We start from the raw sequence: 11982 nt of genomic DNA on the forward strand, positions 1-11982 counted from the left end.
TCTGTAACAGCAATATTTGGGTTATACTATGTGATAATGGAAATTGTATTCATTTGCTAGCCAATGGAAGTCACGTTATGTTATCTTGTATACGTGTGCTGAGTTGAGGAGTGCGGGCTTTTTCGGGAGGCGAGCGGAGAGGATGGATGTGTGGGGAACAGACAGCAGTTCCAGGGTGGCAGATACCGGATTTCGGGGGTTCGGATGGTGGCCGGAGTCTCGGAAGGACGTTGTGGATGGAATCAGAGGCGTGAGCTCCAACGTATTAAAATCTTATGTGCACAAGACTGGTAAGTTACTGATGTGGCACCTTTTCTTTTAGTTGTTGCTACTAATCCATCACCAAAATTTGCTATGAAGTATAATCCTTTACTCGCACTTGGTATATTTGATATTTATGTCATAGCTGATCATTGGGCGCCTCACACCCTATCCACACCAAAGCATTTGTACTGTTTGGCGGGGTCAATGGCTATTCACTCTAGGCAACAGGAGTCAGTTGGGGCAAAGACTGTTACATATATACAGAGGCCTTTTACAACCTGTACAGCATGGCAGGGACACTATATACAAAGCCCACTGGAAGTAAAAGAGAACGGAAGTAGAACCCCCCATTATCCTAATTAGTATTAACTTACTTTTAATAATGCTCACATTACAACACTTCTCCCCCTTTAAAATCCAACATCCCCAAATGTAAAAAAACTAGGAAATAAAAACAGTGGTGTTGTTAACTTGCGTACCCCTGAAAACTTATACTAGTATCTCAGCAACAGTTCATCAATACAAAACATCCGGAAAACATGACAGATTCAACATTCAATCTAACAACAACAAAAATAAAAGAACTGTCCTGTCAAAGATTCAGTCTGTCAGGAGGTCTACAAGTGCGCTGTGATCTGCCCACTACCTCCGGTGACCCAGCAGACAATGCTGGTGAGGGTGTTTTGGGTGGATCTGGTTTTGGGGGCATGAGAGGGGTCTGTGTGTCTGCCTGAGAATGTCCATTCTCCTCAGGGGACCCCGATCCCTCTGCCAGCGTCTTGCCCTCTGGCAAAGTCACTGGTGGACATGCTTCTACCATAGTCTGTCTCACAAATGGAAACTCCATGGAACTGTCTGCCTCTTTGCCACAGGCGCACGTGGTCCTGATGTCTGCGGAAAACACGCCCATCAGTCAGCTTAACAACATAGGAGACAGGACCACTCTGCTCAAGAATAACCCCAGGCAGCCATTGCTGATTGTTTCTCACATAGACTTGTCATCCGGTTTTAACTGCCTCTCTCGCGCATGTTGATCATGTCCCTCCTTCTGCTTTTCCTGCTTTCTCTCCACTTTTGCCTTCATGTCCAGGCACAGCAGGTCCAATCTTGACTTGGGCCTACGCCCCATCAGCATCTCTGCTGGAGTGCAGCAGTCGTAGTCTGTGGCGTGAGGTCATATTTAAAAAGGAAACATGAAAGCCGCATGCTAAGAGAGTCCCCTGTCATCCGTTTCAGGCTTTCCTTCACAGTCTGAACAGCCTGTTCAGCCAAATCACTGGAGGCTGGGTGGAAAGGGGCTGTCCGAATGAGATGAATGCCATTCTGCTGCATGATCTCACTGAACAGCTCACTGGTGAACGTCGGGCCATTATCAGTGACCAGAGTGTCAGGCAACCCGTGGACTGCAAACACTTGCTTGAGTTTGTCTATGGTTGAGAGGGCTGTGATGTTGCTCATGATGTGAGCTTCGATCCACTTAGAATGTGCATCTACCATTACAAGAAACATCTGCCCCATAAAAGGGCCAGCAAAGTCCAAATGTAGCCTAGACCAGGGATGGTCTGGCCACTCCCATGGGTGCAAAGGAGCTGCTGGTGGCATATTCTGATTAGTCTGACATTGCATACATGATTTTACCTTGTTCTCCAGATCCTGATCCATTCCTGACCACCAAACATAGGATCTTGCAAGGCTTTTCATTCGAGACACTCCTGGGTAAGTCTCATGAATTTCCTCCACAATCTGTGATCGGCCAGGGGGAAGCACGATAACCCTCGCCCCCGCCCCTCAGAAAATGCAGCCATCCTGCAGACTGAGTTCTATCTTGCATTTGGCATAAGGCCCCAGTTCCTCTCCTTCCACAACTCTGGGCCAACCTTGTAAAAAAAAGTCTTGACTTGGGACAGGACTGGGTCCCTCTCTGTCCACTGCCTGATCTGGGTTGCCTTTACAGGTGTCTCTGACAGCCCCTCCAATGAAAACACAGTCTCTGGAGGCACATATGTAGTAACATGTGTCTCAGGTAAAGGTAGTCGACTCAGTGCATCAGCATTTGCAGTATTCCCACCTGCTCTTTACACTATAGTGTACCGGTAGGCTGACAATGTAAGAGCCCAACGCTGTATCCCGCTGTATCCTGGCTGAGGCTAGTGGTGGGATGCATCTCGTCTCACTGAACAGTCTCATCAGTGGGTTAAGGGCCGTGTAAATTGTAAATACGCGTCCATAAAGGTACTGATGAAAGCGTTTGACCGCAGAAACAATCGCCAGATCTTCTTTGTCTAGCTGTGAATATCCCTTCTCAGCAGCTGTCAGGGTACGTGAAGCAAAACCAGTAGGCTTCTCTGAATGGTACTCCATTGCATGAGACAGAACTACCCCAACTCCATAGGGCGAGACATTGCATGCAGTGGTGATCTCCTTGTCTGGGTCGTAGTGAACAAGCAGCTTCGCTGAGTGGAGGAGTTCTTTCACTTCCTTGAAAGCTTTCTTCTGCTCTTCATCCCATTGCCACTTAGTGTCATTGTGAAGCAGCTTATACAATGGGGTCAAAACCCTTGAGAGGTCAGGAAGAAACTTGCCATAATAATTCACCTTGCCCAAAAATGATCTGAGTTCCGTGATGGTCTTAGGGCTTGGGGCCTCCTTAATAGCTCTCACTTTGTCCTCCCCAGGACAAAGCCCCAGCTGTGTTCTTGTGTCCCAGGTAAGTCACACACAATGCCAGGAACACATATTTTCCACGTTTTAACCATAGCCCTGCGTCTGTGAGCCTCTTCAGCACCCGTTCTAAATTAGCTAGATGCTCCACCTCCGTAGCCCCCGTGATCAAAATATCATCAAGGTACACTGCTACTTGTGGAATCTCCTGCAGCAAAGTGTCCATTGTCCTTTGGAAAATGGCAAGGCTGGACGCCACTCCAAACATCAGGCGATTGTACTTGAATAATCCCTTGTGCGTATTAATTGTGACACACTCCTTTGAATCCTCATTGAGCAGCAGCTGTTGGTAGGCGTGGCTCATGTCCAGCTTTGTGAACAGCTTACCCCCTGACAGGGTCGCAAACAGGTCATCCACCCATGGCAATGGGTACTCCTCCAGCCTAGAGACCTGATTCACAGTAAGCTTATAATCCCCACATATCCTCACCATTTTGTCTGCCTTCAAAACTGGAACAATGGGAGCCGCCCACCTTGAAAACTGCGTGGGCTCAATAATGCCCAGCCTCTGTAAACGTTCCAGCTCCTCCTCGACTTTGCCTTTCATGGCATAGGGCACTGACCTGGGCTTAAAAAAACGTGGTGAGGCCTCAGGGTCGACGTGGAGTTTCACTGTCACACCCTTCAGTGTTCCTAGCTCCTCCCTGAAAACGTCACTGTACTGCTGCAGAATGTCCTCCATCGTGTGTGCGTACTTAATTTCATGCCAGTTTAGCTGGATTTTGCGAAGCCAATCGTGACCCAAAAGACTGGGTCCCCTGCCCTTAGCTATCACTAGCCTGGCTTCAGCCTTCTGACCCCCTGGCTGAAATGTCCACATATAACACCCCTAAATGAGGTGCGAGCTGCCCCGTATAGGTTCTAAGTTTGAGCTTTGATGATCTAATGGGAGGCAGGTTGGACCCCCATGTCCTCCTGTAGGTCTCCACACTAATGACCGATGCAGTAGCCCCTGAATCAATCTCAAACTTAATGTCCTTTTCCCTGACAGTGACTGTGGCATAATATGGTTCAGGTGGTTCCTCATCTGTTTCCACTCCAAACATGTTGTAGGCACACACTGACTCTTCATCTGCTTCTAGATGGTGTGTGGCTGCCTGACCTTGTTGAGCTTTCTCCTGCCCAGGCTTAATCTTACCCTTTGAACTTCTGCACTTTTTAGTTAAATGTCCCTTTTTGCTACAAGCATGGCAGACAGTGCCTTTGAATTTGAAATTATTTGCCTAGTGTGTTCCTCCACACAGGAAACATTCCACCCGCTTTGCCTGTTTACCAGATTCCCTCCTGACTTGGTGCACTGCCACCGACTGCGACTCCCCATGTCCTTTCTGGATATCCTTGACATTATTAGCAGCCATCTCCATGCCTTGGGCAATCTCTAAGGCTTTCTTGAAAGTCAACGGTGGGGTTTCCCCTAACAGGCAGCGTTGTATGCCATCATTATTACTGCCGCATACTAGTCGATCACGGAGCATGTCTTCCAACACCACTCCAAAATCACAATGCTCCGACAGCTGACAAAGCTCGGCCATGACATTGGCCACAGACTGACCTGGCTTCCTGAAATGGTGGTGAAACTTACACCATTGGACTATCACAGAAGGTTTCGGATTGTAGTGGTTCCCCACGAGCTTGACCAGTTCGTCATATGGAATGTCCTCTGGTTTCCGCGGTGCAGCTAAATTATTTATTAGCTTGTAAGTCTTTGCCCCACACACACTCAGGAGAATAGTGCGCTTCTTAGCCTCCTCAGTAATTCCATTAGCACAGAAAAAGTGTCCCAACCTTTCCTCACACTCCGGCCAGTCATCGTTTCCTTCCAGAAATTCCAAACGTCGCTATCTGAAACACGAAGCTCCCGCTCGAAAAACGAGCCGATACGTTCACAAAACCAGTTCACCTCGTCACCAAAAATATGTAGTAACTTCTACTTTGAAAAAGGCACATTCGACAACTTCATGCCAAAGAAACAACTTTATCTCCAAGTTCAAAACCATTATGTATATACAAAGGCTTTCACAACCCATACAGCATGGCAGGGACACTATATACAAAGACCGCCGGAAGTAAAAGAGAACTGAAGTAGAACCCTCCCCCCCCCCCGTATCCTAATTAGTAACACCAATAATGATCAGAATATCTGATTTGCATCTGAAAATCCTAGACTTCCTTCCTCCCTGCAGGTTAGGGTAAATACTATCTGAACTGCTGAACTTTTTAGTAGGTCTGTTGATTCATACTCATCCAAACCAATAACAGTTTTATACTCCTGTACTAGTACATTGGCAAAAACTTTATTTACACTGAAAACAAATGTGAGGTACTCATTTGTTACTCATTCAGGCTTCTGTCGCTAATACTTTGTCGGTCTATTGTCAACCCAAACATTTGCTTCATACCTTTTTTATTGACAGTGTATGTTTATAACAGTCTTTTATTTGCTTCTTACTAATCTATTCTTTTATGTTCTCTTTGTCCTACATATTCTGTGTTAGATCTCTGCAGTTTCTTTATTCAGTGTAGTTCTCTGCTTTATTATGCACCTTACATTTGTCATAAGCCTCATTTTCCTGTTTGATTTATCCTCTGCACATTAAATGCCCAGGGAGTTCTAGTTTTGGATGACCTTCCTGTCCTCCCCATGGGATTATGCCTAGTTTGCATCTGAACCATCCCTTGTTTGAAAGACTCCACCTTGTTCATTTACTGCTTTGATTACCAAATTTTGATTCTAGTTCATTCAGGCCAGTTCCCCTTCTCAGCTCCAAATGCCACATCTCGTTGTTAGATCTGTCAGCTTCACCAGTGAAACTTTAGTAAAGGGATAAATAATATGGTGTAGTTTTTACAAGCACCAGTGTTTCCTCTCTTTCATTCCTTATTTCTAAATCAAAAATATCAAGAGTCAAATTTAATTTCTGATCAGATATCTCTCACCATTAAAATAGCCCAACTAAATGAAGTGAAATTCTCTAAATATGAGGACTTTCTTTTTTTTAAATAAATAAGTCACAAAAGCAATGTATAGTAATTAAGGAATAACTCAGGTGGATAGCTCTGAAGTGTTGCTGAGGTCAAGAAATGACGTGAGAATGCAATGAATAGAAAATGGAGATGGTGATACTGAGTGGAAGAGAGCTTGATGCCAAAAGGAATTATTGTTAAAAAGGTTTTCTTGGTAGGTGGTCCCATCCTATTATTTGAAAGTGAAAATGGAAAGTTCAAATAGTAAATGTCACTTGTACCCCTGCAATGATGCATGGAGACATCTAATTGCATCAGATATGGTTCATTTGTGTCAATTCTGTCCCTGTGTCAGTTGACTTGAGTTTGGAATGGAGGCTGACACTTAGCAGCAAAATAGTACTGTAATCATGGTGTTTTATTTTTAAGGAATCAGGCACCCAAGTCCATATAGACCACAAGGCACCCACTTACAATAATCCCATTTTATTCTCCCCACATTTTCAGCAACTTTCTCTTCCCCTATAGCAGGCAATTAACCTATTTTGCCAATTACTGGAAGAAAGTGCAAATATCACAAAAATGCATTGGAGTTCAGGATTAAACAGGGGGTGAATTATCAGCTCTATGAGCTGAACCTCTGCCGTACGGAAATGCATCAGACAGCCATGAGGTATTCCCCAATATTTAGTAATATATCTACTGGTGGTCTGGATGTCAATAAGCTACACAAGTTGACCGATATGCCCAGAGAACAAAAGGACTGCAACCATTTTAATCATGAGAAGATCAGCAGAAAAAATTCTGGATTCAACTATTGTAGAAAGAGTGGCAGGAGGAAGAGCAGGCAGGGAAAGAGCAGTCACCAGCCTAGGAGATGCCAGCAGTTAACTTTAGCAAAGACTCCCAATGCTTTGCTCAATTGTGCTGACAATATAACGATGAAAATGTTTCCAAGGGTAAATAGAATAAACCTCTTTCCTCCGGTGAGGGTATCGAGAACAAGGGATTTGAGCTGGATTGGCTGTGGTTGCAGCCTAGAAGGTCAATGGCTCTCTGCAACCTTCCCTCTCAGAAAGTTGCCAAGACCTAGCACAGATAGTATATAGGCTGACTGACAGGAGGCAAAGAGTGGAAATGAGGACAGCCTATTCTGCTTGGCTGCCAGTAACTAGAGCTGTTCCCTAGGGGTCATTGAAGACACTGCTTCTTTCCATGTTATATGTAAATGATTTGGATGACAGAATTGATGGCTTTGTGGCCAAGTCTGTGGATGACACGAAGATAGGTGGAGGGGCAGGTAAATGTTGAGGAAGCAGGGAGTCTGCAGAAGGACTTAAACAGAATGAGAGAATGGGCAAAGATGTGGCAGATGGAATATAGCATAAGGAAGTGCATGTTCATGCACTTTGGTAGAAAGAATAAAGGCATAGGCTATTTTCTAAATGGGGAGAAAATTCAAAAAACAGATGTGCAAAGGGACTTAGGAGTCCTTGTACAGAATTCCCCAAAAGGTTAACTTGCTGGTTGAGTTGGTAGTAAAATAAAAAGGCAAATTGAATGTTAGCATTTATTTCAAGACGGCTAGAATATAAGAGCAAAGATGTGATGCTGAGTCTTTATAAGGCATTGGTCAGACTGCACTTGGAGTACTGTGAACAATTTTGAGCCCATTGTCTAAGAAAAGATGTGCTAGCATTTGAAAATTTCTACAGAAGGTTCACGAGAATGATTCTGGAAATGACAGGGTAAGCATATGAGGAACATTTGATGGCTCTGGACCTGTACTTGCTGGAGTTCAGAAGAATGTGGGGGGGGGGTAGAATCTCATTGAAACTTATTGAATATTGTAACGTTTGGATAGAGTGGATGTGGGGAGGATGATTCCTATAGTGGGTGAGTCTGTGTCCAGATGGCATAGCCTCAGGCAAAAAGGAAGTTCATTTAGAACAGAGATGAGGAGGAATTTCAGAGTGTAGGGAATTTGTGGAGTTCACTACCACATGTGGCTGCAGAGTCCAAGTCACTGAATATGTTTACAGCGTTGGTCGACAGGTTCTTGATTAGTCAGGAGAAGGCAAGAGAATGGGGTTGAAGGGGATAATAAATCAGATATTATGGAATGTGGAGCAGACTCAATGGGCCAAATGGCCTCTATCTGTTGCTATGTCTAATGGTCTTTTGGTCTAAAAATATTGAATTAAAAACATCATTGCTAATCTTCTCAACAGGTCTCTGCAGTAATGACTTAATACATCCTTATTACTTTCTGGATGAAGAAGTTGAATGTAGGCACCACAGCAGACCCTAGAGGTGTACTCTGCACTAACTTTGAGAATAACAATATCAGGTAAGTTGATCTATACTTAAATATTCTTTTGTGACAAGGTGCATCATGAATGTGTGGGGAAATATCTTTGTACTTGCATTCCTGCATCGCTAGGGTCAATCTTGTGATGATACCAATTATGTTCTCATCGGGGGTCTGCCTTTGCTGTGAAAACCTGAAGCATGCCAAAAAGACATTTCCCTGCAATCTGCAATTGTTGCACAAACCTCAAACATGTCTTTCAATTCAGATTTGTTGTGTAGGTGCAGAGCATAAAAATATTTCTGTCCAAGTTCTCCTAAGTACATAAGGATCAGCTTGAGTCTTATTGCTTCTTCCAGCTTTTCCACTGGTATGATTTCTAAATGGACACTGAACCCATGAATACTACCTCACTACTTTTTTACTACTGTTTTTGCACTACTTATTTAATTAAACTATTTAATACACACACACACAGATATATACTCACTGTAATTCAGTTTTTTCCCTCTATATTTATCATGTATTGTACTGCAGCCACAAAGATAAGAAATTTCATGACATATGCCAGTGATATTAAACCTGATTCTGATGTAGTCCAGGAAGGCTGTCTTTTAGCCAGGTTCCAGGGGATTGACTGGGCCATTCTTGCTTTGATCCTCATCGCCTAATGCACGGAGTAAGAATTACAATAGGCTGGGATGATTGAAGTTTTACTGTCATGTTAGCAACAGTGCCTGGTGGACAACTTGTGTGTCAGTGACAAACCAGGCCTGCCAAGTCAAAAGAGAAGCACACTTGAAAGCCTGTGCCCACGATTTTCTACAGAGCAACAAAAGCAACAAAAACAAAAAAACAGCAACAAAACAGCAGTAAAATATGTTGCTTTCCTCCCTCCCATCCCTACTCACAAACAGTCCTCCAGCCCTCATAAAAGGCCTCCAGGCTCCACTGGGACTCATGGGCTCACTAACATTGGGCCTCCAACTTCCCTAGTGGGCTTGCAGAACATAGGACCTCAATTTGCAAATTTCCTGTTGACCTTTGGGCTTCAATATGAACTACTCTGTGCAAAAAGCATTCCCCTCATATCTCCCTCATATCCCCCTCTAAAATCCTTTCTTTCACTTTAAACCTGACCCCTCTTCTTTTTGAAGGAAAAAAAATTCTGATTATCTACCTTATACATGTCTTTCATAATCTTATATACGTCTGTCAGGTCACCCTTCACCTCCCTGTCTCCTAGAAAAGCAAGCAGTGCCAATCTAATCTCTCCCCGTAACTAAAAGGCATCACAATGAATCTCCTCTGCATTCTTTCCAACACAACTATATTATATGTTAGTAACAGAACCAAAGTTATGCAGAAAATGTTTCATCAGTTAGTTGAACTGCAGAAGAATGATGATGGGGAATTGATATTTCACTGCTCTGCAATCGGAGGCCTCAGTGAGCTTTGACTATCTGAAAGACTGAGACCAAAGCTTGACAGTCCTGCTAGATTCAGAATGAAAGGAGAAGGCTCCAGAGGCATCCCAACTTTAACGTTGGAAGAGCTCAGCAAGTGAATGCCAAAGGCAAGGCTGAAACATTTTCAACAATCTTTAGCCAGAAGCGCAGAGTGGATTATCCATGGCAGCTTCCTCCTGAGATCCCCATCATCAGAGAAGATCACCCTTAGCTAATGCAACTCATGAAATGACAAGAAACAGCCATGAGCAGTGCAAACAGCAAAGGCTTGTGACCAGAGAGATTCCCTACTGTAATCCTGAAAACATTTGCTCCTGAAACAGCCTTATCTCAGTCCATCACAAGCAAATCCCTCTCCACCTTTGAATACATTTACATGGAGCGCTGCCACAAGAAAGCAACATCCCTCATCAAAGACCCCCCTCATGCCCTCTCCTCACTCCTACCATTGGGTAGGAGGTTCAGAAGCCTGGTTCAGGAACAGTTATTACTTTACAACCATCAGGGTTCTGGACCAGCATGGAAAACTTCAATCACCATTGCTGTGCACTGATTCTACAACCTACAGACTCACTAACAAGGACACTTTATGACTCATGTTCTCAATTTTTTTTTATTTGCAAAGTTTGTCTTCTATTGCGCATTGGTTGTTTGTCAGTCTTTGTTCATGTATGGTATTTTGTAAATTCTATTATATTTATATTTTTCCCACTAATGCTTGCAAGAAAATGAATCTCAAGGTAGTGCCTGGAAACAATAAATTTATTTTGAACTTTGAGCTTGAACTTTGCATCTTGACCAATTTTACTTCACCTCTGGAATTCAGCTCTTTAGTCCTCTCTAAGGCTGAGATGAGGTCTGGAAATTAATGCTACTATTAAGACTCAGACTAAACATGGTTGAACAAGTTCTATCTTTTGTACTGCTGATGATAAGTTGCATCACTCTGGAAGCTAATGTTTCAGACTTAAGTAATTGGGTGTGGGTGATAAAGATCTGGATCTGCTTTGCTCTAATATTTGTTATCAAGGCATATCTGAGCAATTTTCCACATGTGTCAGGTATAGAATGACTACCCTTGGCAACATTTGACTGGATATCCCGCTCAGGACAGCAGACGTTAATGCTAAATTGTCTGAGTTTCCAAATGAGGATAGCTAGGTGGTGTTCAGGACCATCACTATTGGGGCTAACCAAGAGAACTCTGACATTCCAGGTCCCGAACATCATATTATGAAGTGGCCTTTATTAGGTAACCACTACATTTAATTACCACAGGAAGCTGACAGTGGCTTTCATTGATTGGCAAGAGGGTTTTCAACAATTGGAGACCAGCCTCTGGCACATGGACTGAGCATACACAAATGGATGGGCATATTTCTGTACCCTCAGGCACATGCATACATGTGTGGAAGTGTATACACACACACTCCAAATACATGCATGAGCAGACACACATGAAAACACTTTAGTGCACATACATGCCCACATAAGCAGACATCTATACATGGATGCACACACAAAAATCATAATGCAGACATGCATAGACAGAAACAAAAATAGACACAAATTCATTCTCAAATGAATTCAGACACAAAGACCCTTGTCTATTCCCTTCTCATTGCACTCCACCCAGATTCTACATTTACTCAATACCACCCCCTAACAATTCCTATCACCCCTAAAACTTCTCTTCCCTTAATATTTTCTTGCTCCATGTCTTCCTCACACTTTATCTCAGAACCCTTAACGCAACTGCAAGGGGCCCTTCCTCTCCCTTGCATCCCGTTGTCTAGCCCCCTCCATCTTCCCCGCACCAGGAGCCCTCCTACTCACTTTTCTCCCATACCCAGGCCTCACTCATCATGGAGCAGCCTACCATATTGGTGGCTGTTGGTGGGAGAGCCTTGAGCTACAGGAGAGCATATCAGCAACCACATGACTAAACACAAGCTGAGAGAGAAACCCAGCCTGGAGCAAACCCTCACATTCCATTTCTCCCACGTTAAATATTTTTCTCCTTGTTGAACATTTCTGCCTTCCCAACCTCTTAGTTCCCTGAACCTCCACCCCCACCGTCCCACACTCTCCATTTCCCCAATGTTCAGCCCAAGACCGAATCTGGCATCTTATATCAACCTGGGCTGGTGCAAGGAGGATGTATAGTCGCTTAGACATTGTGTTTTATAAGATTGCTTTTATATTTATATTTATTGTGTTTTTATGTTGCAGCAGATCTAGAGTGGCAATCAT

At 43.7% G+C, this 11982-nt stretch overlaps 1 long non-coding RNA gene across 1 annotated transcript; it reads left to right on the top strand.

Moving 5' to 3' along the window:
• Positions 1 to 236: 236 nt before the first annotated feature.
• On the top strand, positions 237 to 8242 carry LOC134359008 (uncharacterized). The gene is made up of 3 exons (XR_010021001.1): positions 237 to 290; positions 1915 to 1980; positions 8181 to 8242. It is a non-coding gene; the product is annotated as an uncharacterized LOC134359008 (long non-coding RNA).
• Positions 8243 to 11982: the final 3740 nt, after the last annotated feature.

This window comes from Mobula hypostoma, chromosome 2, assembly GCF_963921235.1.
Source record: "Mobula hypostoma chromosome 2, sMobHyp1.1, whole genome shotgun sequence".
In the NCBI taxonomy this organism is placed as follows: domain Eukaryota; kingdom Metazoa; phylum Chordata; class Chondrichthyes; order Myliobatiformes; family Myliobatidae; genus Mobula; species Mobula hypostoma.